Raw genomic sequence first — 9,556 nt, forward strand, 5'->3', positions numbered from 1 at the left:
AGGTCCTGCAGACACGGGCACTGTGTTCCTCTCTCACAGGGACAGACGTTCAGCTGAGAGCAGGGATGGGACTTGCTCAAGTCCCCCCGCTGAACTGCAAAGCCTTTGCTCTGATGCGCCGGCCCTTTCTCGACGTGCCAGGGCCCCTTAAGAAGCCCCAGAAAGGGCTGGGGCCATCATTTCTGTCCCAGCTCTGCGGGAAGGCGTCCCATCATCACGCCACCCAGACTCAGCTGCATGACCGGTGACGTTCAAGCAAAGAGCGACTTCTCTTGTGGTTTCCACGTCCTTTCTACACCCGCCACTCCACGGGGCTTGATGAACTCAGGCACTCACCTCCTCCACAGACACCTGCCTGGGTGCCCGCTGTGTGCACGGGGCCGGGGGCAGGGGACACAGAGCTCGTATGTGTCCTGGCTTCTGTAATGAAAATGACTCCAGAACTGGGGGGGTGGGGGGGGCTGAAGTGGGGGTGACACGAGCCTGAGACAAATAGGGAGAGACCAGGGACAGGCCCAGCCCTCCTCCCTGACCCTCCACGTCAGCCTTTCTGATGTTGTTTGTTGTTGTTAATCCTCACCCGATGATTTTTAGAGAGAGTGAAAGGGAGGGGGAGAGACCGAGAGAGAGAAACATCGATGTGAGAGAGACACATCGATTGGTTGCCTCCTGTACACGCCATGACAGGGGCCAGGGATCGAGCCTGCAACGAAGGAACATGGCCTTGACCAGAATCAAACCCAAGACCCTGCAGTCCCACACTATCCAGCGAGCCCAACCGGCTACGGCTGCTTCCTGACGCCCTTGGTGGAGTCGTCTGTGGATGTCGGTTAGGTCTGCTCGGTGCAGGTGCTGTTCAAGCTTCCCATTTCCTTGTTGCCCTCGTGCCCAGTTGTTCTAGCCGTGACTGAAAGTGGGGTATTGAAGGGCCCAGCTGCTATTGCTGAATTACTGATTTCTCGGTCAGTCCCTTCGTGGATTTCGGTGCTCTGCTGTTAGATGCATACAGGTTTAGAGAACGTTATAAAATGTCTCTCTTTATCTTTTTTATTTTAACTCTAGCTCGTATAACATCAGCCTAGTCACTCCCACTTTCTTGTGGCTGCTCTTCGATGATGTAACTTTTTCCATCATTTTGCTTTCAATCTATTTATATCTTTGGATCTAAAGAGGTCTGTCTCCTGTAGGCGGCGCACGGCTGGAGCATTTTTAACCTGTTCTGACAATATCTGCCTTCAGACCGGATTGACGGTGCAGTCAGGGAGTTAAGACTCATCTGACTCCATGCAACAGCAAGGGTTACTTATTGAGCACCTACTGCATGCCCATACACGGCTCCTGCCCCCGGGCTTTCATTCCAGCTCACGGGGACGGGGAGTGACCACAAACAAGGACGCAAACCCATTTCAGAAGGAAGCAGAGTGCCCAAATGGAGAACACCCGTGGAGGGGAGGCATGCCAGACAGCAAGCAGGGGGGTCCAGCATGTTCCAGGAACCTCAGAAGGGCAACCAGGCTCCCAGCGCGTGCCAGCTGCCTCTCTAGGCCACTCAGCTGGCCCCTGTGCCATCCTCCTGCCTCGAGGCACTCCTGGTGGGAAACGAGAAGCCAGCAAACCATCCTGCAGATGTGGAGGGCAAGGCTGGGAGCCGCCGCCCCGGCTGGGAGCGAGCCGTGGGAGGAGAGGGTGGGAGCCCCAGAACCAACCTGGCAGCCGAGGTCCCGGAAAGAGAGTTTTAACGCTTGACGTCTTGCTCCAAACACGATGCACAGCAACCAGCCAAAAGGTGGAAACAAGCCAAACGGCCATCGACAGACAAGAAAATGCAGCGCAGCCACACGGCGGAGGACTACGCAGCCACGAAAGGGACTGACGCGCCGACAGGCTGCAGCGTGGGTGAACCCTGAGGGCATTACGCTGAGCGAAAGCAGCCCGTCACCGAGGCCGACCCGCATGAGGCTGCATTCATACGAAAGGCCCGAGCAGGGAGCTGATGGCAGAACTGATGGCAGTCGCTTGCCAGGGGCTGAGGGGCGGGGTGCAGAGCGACTGCTTAACGCGTGTGAAGTGATGAAAAGAACTCGGCAGAGGCGGCGGTTGCACAACAGAGCGAGTGGACTAAATGCCACTGATGCTGCACTTTCAAATGGGGAACGCTGGCCCTGACCGGTGTGGCTCAGTGGATGGAGCGTCCGCCTGCGGACTGAAGGGGCCCGGGTTCAATTCCGGTCAAGGGCATGGACCTGGGTTGCAGGCACATCCCCAGTGGACGGTGTGCAGGAGGCAGCTGATCAATGTTTATCTCCCATCGATGTTTCTAACTCTCTATCCCTCTCCCTTCCTCTCTGTAAAAAATCAATAAAATATATTAAAAAAAATAAAAATAAATAAAATGGGGAACCCTGTGTTGTGTGAATTCCACCCCCATTTTTTAAAAAAGAATGATTTCCACAGCAGAGGCAGGTCGTAGCCCTGTTCCAAACAGCCCCCCCCCCCCCCCCCCCCGCGTCCAGCAAACAGCAGGGGGGCAGCCTGCAGCCTGTAGCAGCAGCGGGTGAGGTGACGTGGGGAGAGAGGAAGGCGGAGGGTCCAAGTAGAAAGACGCGGAAAGCTACTGGCGCCTGTCCCGACGTCATCCCCGCGGCCAGCCTGTCCTCACGGGCAGCAGGACACCCTCAGTGGCGTGGCCACCCCTCGAGCCCTGAGCCAGGGGCCGGGGCCAGCCCGGGGCTCCTGCTCAAAATGCAGCCACGGCAAAGGCGCAGGCAGCGGGCCGGCCAGCATGTCCCCTGACCTGGCACGGACAAGGCCATTCCTGCCACAATGGGCAGCCTTGGCAGTCCTGGCACGGCCGCTCACAGAGCCTCCTTTCATTCCCAAAAGTGGCCCTTCAGCCAAGTCCGGGCCATGGGAGAGAGGACCCGAGCACCTGCACCCACCGAGGGGGTCACCCTCTGGGTCCTCCGGGCCCGGTCCGCGTTTTAGGAAGCAGGTGGGTCCTGAGATGCTTCCAGGACACGGGAAGGCGGAGAGCGTGCCGCCCATAACTAGATATTAATCATACATTTAACACAACGCATCTGCAGAAAGGTAAGGGGACGCCACGGGCCACGTGGACAGGACAGACTGACCTAACGCCGAATAAGGGGGCGCTGCTCCAGCCATCACCTCCACCCCTTACTCCACCCTCACAGGCAGGCGGGCACGGGGTGAACCCCAGTTCACAGAAAGGGCACTGAGCTGTGGAGGGATGCGAGGTGCAGACGCTTTGGCCACGATCTGAGGTGGTAAATGGCAGGGGCAACATTCCAACCCACGGCGCCATCCAAGCCCCTGGGCTGCCCTGCGGATGGGCGCCGGCGTCTGCTTTTCCCACAAAACTCCCTCAAGGCAGCTGCGGGCACGGCCACCAGCCTGAGCGCCAGTTCCGGTGCCGGAGAAGGCCTGGAGGTGGAGGTGGTGATGGCTGTGCGGCTGTGCGAGCGCACGTAACGCCACTGACCTGGACACATACACGTGGGGAATAGGTCGCCCATAACGACGTATCGGTATACACTTAACACGAGGTATTTTAAGAAAGGGTCGCGACCCAGGCCATTAAGGAATTGTCACCACATTTTTTGGAATAGGTATCACACAGTCCACATTCTCCAAACAGGTAAGATTCCATTAGAAGCTAATAACATATATAAATCCCTGCCCCCCCCCAAAAAAAATAATAAAGGCTCCTTGGATTCAAATCCCTGCTCCCCACCTACCAGCTCTGTGACCGTGGACCGGTTTCAGAGCCTCTCTGTGCCCATCTGTGAAATGGGAGGCACAGGCCTCTCCTCTGGGCTTGTGAACAGGACTAAATGATCTCAAATCCAGGACAAACAGACAGACCAGGCAGCAGCCGGACAGTAAATGCTCCTGGCTTCCCAGGTGTCTGCCTCCACTGCCCGAGCTGCCCACACAATGCAAAAGCAGCCACAGACAGCAGGTACAGGGATGGACGGGGCTGGGTGCCAATCAAACTTTATTTACAAAAACAGGCGGCGGGAGGATGGGCTTGCCAACCCCTGGCATGCACCTTGGCACTTGGTTAAGTGCTTGGCAAGTGGCAACTGTTATAATTAAAGAAAACGGCATGTATCTCACTTCATGGCCCATGAGGGGACAATACCTCTCCTTACGGCGCTGCAAGTACATACTACGAACACCAAAGGCAAGAGGGAGTCGCTGTCCCGGCTGGAGAGCTGTCCACGGGCCGGCAAAGGCAGGAGCAAAGAACACGTGGTCTGAGGCCTTCAGAGCCAGAGAGACAACACCCAGGCCCCTTGCTGGCGGCCGCGGCCTCCTTTTCTGAGCCTCGAATGACAGCAACACCCGTGGCGCTCCTCCCCTGAGCTCAGACCGCCTGGAGGGAGGCCACCAGAGGCCATCTTCCCCTGCAGGGTCCAAGGCTGGTGACTCCCACCCCCCTCCACGGCCACACCAGCCCCAGCTCGTCAGGTGCTCACAGAAGCCTCACCCCAGGCTGTGCTGTGCAGCCTAAATGGAACAATTCTCAGCGAACAGGGCAGTTTAAGCAACGCTAGCTACTTCCCTTAGTGACGATCACAGGAAAAGGAACTGGGCACAGAGGGGTGAAGTGACTCGCCCCAGGTCACACAGCCAGCGGGGTCTGAGCTGGTCCTCGGCGAGGCTCCGCTGGCCCAGCCCTGTTCCTTCACCGCTCAGCTCCCCTCGCTGCTGGCCACGGCTCATGGGCATGGGTTCCGCTAAGCGTTCCTAGGGGCTGGGTGGGAGTTCCTGGGACCTCCATACCCCAAACGCGGAGCAGGAAAGAAGTGCAGATGAACGAGGCGTCGGAGGAACTGCTCCGGGGCGGGCAGGCAGCCTCCCCTCAGTGGACTCTGGGTTCAGGTTCTCGCAGGCCACACAGCACCTTCCGCACTCGTCTGCGCAGCCCACAGGAGCCCTCGCGCCAGCCGCCGCCCTCCATCTTTCCCTCCTGGGAAACTCCGCTCATTGGCGTTAGCTAGGCAAGGACCAGGGCCTAGAACTGGGACGTTTGCGCTGACAACGCTAAAGGAGTCTTTTTAAATCGCTCATCACACACTCCCTCATCATGGCCACTTATTAAGCGCCTCCTGTGCCCAGAGACCACACCTCTGGTCCCCACACCGACCGCCATCCTCATCTGTACAGGAAAAGCAGGCTCAGAGAGGTCATCCTCTTGCCCAGCATCACACAGCCATGAGGAACAGGACACGTGAGCCAACCACCACAGGGGAGAGACTGAGATCCAGGCGACACTGCAGTCATCCCCAGGGCAGCACCCCATTTTATGTTATTTTTTTAAAATGTTTTTATTGGCTTAGGAGAGGGAGGGAGAGGGAGAGAGAGATGAGAGAGAATCACTGATGGGCTGCCTCCTGCACGCCCCCTACTCGGGATCGAGTCTGAAACCTGGGCATGTGCCCTTGACCGGAATCAAACCTGGGACCCTTCAGACCCCAGGTCGACACTCTATCCACGGAAACAAACCAGCTGGGGTGAGGCACCCCATTTTAGGTAGAAGACTCGGGAGAGAAGCACCTGCCCAGTCAGAGCTGAGTGAGGGGCCAGTGGGAATGGGAAGCGGGGCAATCTGCACCCCCCCCCCACACACACACACACCTGAGGCGACAGGGAGGCAGGTTCCAGACCTCAAGGAGTTAAACAAATAGCCAGCAAGCGTTGCTGCTGGCTCACCCTTTCCTCACAAGCTGTTTCTTCTGCCACTTCTCCCCTGGCCGGCCCAACCCACCCTGTGCCCCAGAGAGCGGGCCTCCAGCCGGCCTCTCCCCCAGGAAGCCCCCGCAGCCCTAGGGCAGCCCCTCCCGCGGTCTCCCCTCTGTGTGTGTCTCTCGGCCCTGGCAGTGTGAGTGCCCGAGTGACTGCCTCCCCGGAAGATGGAGCCCCCAGCAAAGCCCGCCATCTCTCAGACCTCACTGTGCCCCCTGCCTCCAGGGGGCAAGGTCTGCTGAAGGAAAAGGGACATAAATAGTATACCGTGTACAGGAATCGAGTCCTGAGAGAGCACAGATGAGATCATGAACCACACACTCTGTTTGGCAGAGTCCGGAGACACGACGAAGGATAACATGCGAGTCAGGCCTTCTCGTATGAATAGGAGTTCTCCAGACAAGCAAGGCAGGGGAACATTTCCGGGGAAAACCTACGTGTGAGGATGTGTCTAGGGAACACAGCGGCGGGACACAGAGGTGCAACACTGTGGCAAGGGGGGCAGAATTGGGCCGGGAAAGCCAGGATGTGAGGAACCTGTGCGGTCCTTGGGCAGTGGGAGCCACGGATGGTTGTGAAGGGGGAAAATGGCAATGATCTCATTCGTTGAGCCCACACTCTGCCCCTCTGAGGGGCCTCTGGATGTGAAAAGACTCAAGGTGAGCGTTACCGCTGACTCGGAGCAGCCATGTTCAGCATTACAGACCACGTGTGCGAGTCTCAACAACGACAACAAAACTTTGCAATCATCCATCCGCCTCCACTGAGTGATGCCAGTGTCCTCAGAGCAGCAGGTCTCCCGGGAACGGACAATGCCCACCTGGGCAAGCATCCTGATGGGGCATCTGACCACCCCACCCCTTCCCCAAATCTGCCCCTCCTCATCCATGGAGCTCATGAAAATACCACACACACTTCCCCAGTTCCTGGAGGAGAAGCCAGCTCCTCTCCCAGCCTCCCCCGCACAGTGGGTCACACTGAGTTAGGGGCAAGCCACGCCCTCACCCCCCTGTGTGAGGGGCTGAGGTTGTCCCGGCAGCACCCTTCTCACCCCGCCACCCCCACTTCCTATCTGGCCAGGTAGGCAGAGCCCAGCAGAAGGGACAGCAGTTCTGGCACACAGGGAAGCTCAGGGGGGGCAAGGGCTTCGGACCTTGGTCAAGGAGCTGGCTAGTTGAAGGAAGGGCCTTCGGGGAGAGGGAACAGTATGAGCAAAGGCCAAGGACAGGGTGCCTGTGAGCGCGCATGGAATGGCCGGGGTGGCGGAAGCGGCCCAGCGGTTCGATACAGTATCTCCAGTGCTTAAGGAGCCTGGCAGAGGCTGGCGGGGAGCCCAGGCTGACCACGCCACCGGCAGGAGAAGAGCAGACTAGGATGTGTGGGGAGGGGCGCGAGGGGGGTGCTTCTCAGGCAAGAGACTCAGCCTGGCCAGCGGCCTCCATCAGAGATGACCAGGCTGCGCCCTCCGGGGCCCACAGCAAAGAGGGTGGCGTGACGGAGAGGTGCAGAGAGGGAGCTGGAGGCGAGGGCGAGGGCGTGGCGCACTAACGCAGGCCCGAGAGGCCGCCGCCTGCACCCAGGGTGCCCGGCAAGGTCCCCGGACCCACTGAAGCCGATCCCTGTGCGCCATCTGCGGAGGCCCAGTGCGCCCAGGGCGCGCCGGCCGGGCAGGAAGGTGGGTACCCGCCTTTCTTCCCATCGTTCCAGCCTTCTCCCCGGCGCCCACGTGAGCGGAGCAGCGCGGGGGTGTGCGTGGCAGGGGCCGCGGCAGCGTGTGCTGTGCGTGGGGCGGGAGTGCAGGCAGAGCGGCCTCACCCTCCGGTCCCCGGCCGCCGCGTCGCGGCTCTGGGCTCCATCCTCTGTGCCACCTCGGCCGGGATTGGGGGGACCCTGACCTACTCTGCGGGTAGGACGCGGAGGGGACGGGCCGGCCACGCCCCCCAGCCACTCCCTGGAGGCGCTGGGTGGGTCCCCTCCCCCTCCTCAGTTCGGGGGCGGAATGGAGAGAGGACCTGAGGGTGGCGTGAGGCAGAGAGAGGGGCTGGCGCGGGATGGGGAGGGGTCCTAGCGAGAGAGGCGACCCAGAGTCCCTGGCGGGGAGGATGCAGGGGCATTTGGAGAGGAGTGGGGGATGGGGGCGGAAGGATGGGGCTCACGGAGGTGAGAAGCGAGCGTGGCAGGGGACTCAGGAGGGGCGCGAAGGCTGGAGGAGGAGAGGTGGGCGATGGGGCGGGGCGGCACCGGTAACCGCGTCCCTTGCCGCCCGGTCCACCCATCGGTCGCGGGGTCCGCGGGTCCCCTTTGGCCAGCGCGAGCCTCCCGTCCCCCCGGGGTACCTGTACCCACCTGCTGGGCGCTCGGGCCCGAGCCGGGCAGCAGCAGCGGGCGTAGCGAGCGCAGTCCCGCGCCGCATCCTCCGGCCGCCCCTCCCCGTCCCAGCCTTCGCCGCCGCCGCCGCCGCCCCCGCCTTAAAAAGGACAAAACGGAACAGAAAAAGGATGCGTGCAAAAAAAACCCAAAAATCGTCGGAGGCAAATGGTGACGCCTGGCTGCTGTGCGCGCGGCTCGGCGGGGCGCGGGTCCCGTGGCAGCAGCGCGGGTGACAGTGCTCGGGGCGGCCGGCCCGCGCGTGCCGCACACTCCGGGCTGCAGCTCCCGCGGCCGCCGGGCGCCCGGCTCCCCGCGCGGCCCCGCCCCGCCCCCGAGGCGCCCCGACGATTGGGCGGTCCTCCTGTCAGTCAGAGAGGAGGGCGTGGCGCTCGCCCCGCCCCCGCCCTAGGCCGGCGCTGGGAGCGGCTCTGCGGCCGGGAGAGGAGGTGCGGGGAGGCCGGAGCGTGCGCACTGGGCCCGGCGGCCCGCGCCGGGGAGGGGCTGGGGTTCCTTGGGTGGGTGAGCGCCGCTTCTGGGTGCCCGCTGGGTAGGAGCTGTCCCTGGGGGCTTTCGGGCGCCAGTTGGAGCTAAGGCCCGGGGAAGTTTGTCCCTACCCACAGCGGGTTCGCATCCAGGCTTGTTTGGTTTGGGGTGGGGGGTGTAGGAGGGTATACAAACCTGGGGCTGTGATCATCAGGCAATTGGTGGTGGGGAAGACACAAGATCGCGTTATGATGTTTTCCCCTTTGTACAGGAATCTCAGGGTCAGAGGTTAAAGGGAGTTACTGAAGGTGACACAAGTAGCAAGTGGTGGAGGCGGGAGTCTCACACCTGAGCCCCAGGTCATCCCCACCAGGCAAAGCCCCATCACAAAACAGTAGAGGAGTGAAGGCTGTGATTCCCCCGGGGCTAGAGGGGAGGCAGCAGGGAGCTAGGCAAGGATTCATTCATTCCGTTTGTCCCACAAATATTGATTGAGCACCTACTAGGAGCCAGGCAGCCATTAAGACCTAGGGCTACCACAGGAAACAGCTGAGAGAAAGCCACTGTCCTGGCAACTTCCAGTCCAGCAAAGAGGAGAAAGGGCGGAGCGTCCGGATACAGCGTCCTCCTGAGCGTGGAAACACCTTGTTCCAGGACAATGGGCATATTTGAGACTAAAACAGAGCAGATGTCTCTGGGCCAGAGAGAGGTGAGGCAGAGGTGGGCAGAGGCCAGGGCATCACATAAACTACGGGAGAGAATTTATTGTTCATCCTGGGCTGTTTTGCCAGGCAAGGCGCTCAGAATACTGTCAGATGTATACAGGTATTTTTTTTTAATATATTTTATTGTTTTTTTTACCGAGAGGAAGAGAGAGGGATAGAGAGTTAGAAACATCGATGAGAGAGACACATTGATCAGCTGCCTCCTG

General features: G+C 60.3%; 1 protein-coding gene across 3 annotated transcripts in view; it reads right to left on the reverse strand.

Annotated features, from left to right (window-relative positions):
* LOC308519667 (janus kinase and microtubule-interacting protein 1) overlaps window positions 1-8,438 on the reverse strand; it is a 50,158-nt gene extending 41,720 nt beyond the window's left edge. The window contains exon 1 of one of the 3 annotated variants that reach the window (XM_081091783.1): window positions 8,119-8,438. The gene's annotated coding sequence lies outside the window, so the exon portion shown is untranslated. The remainder of the gene's footprint in view (window positions 1-8,118) is intronic. The other 2 variants (XM_081091782.1, XM_081091784.1) reach the window with 2 other exon arrangements.
* Between the last annotated feature and the right edge of the window lie 1,118 nt (window positions 8,439-9,556).

The sequence above is a fragment of the Myotis nattereri genome, assembly GCF_964212035.1.
Source record: "Myotis nattereri genome assembly, chromosome: 1".
Lineage (NCBI taxonomy): Eukaryota > Metazoa > Chordata > Mammalia > Chiroptera > Vespertilionidae > Myotis > Myotis nattereri.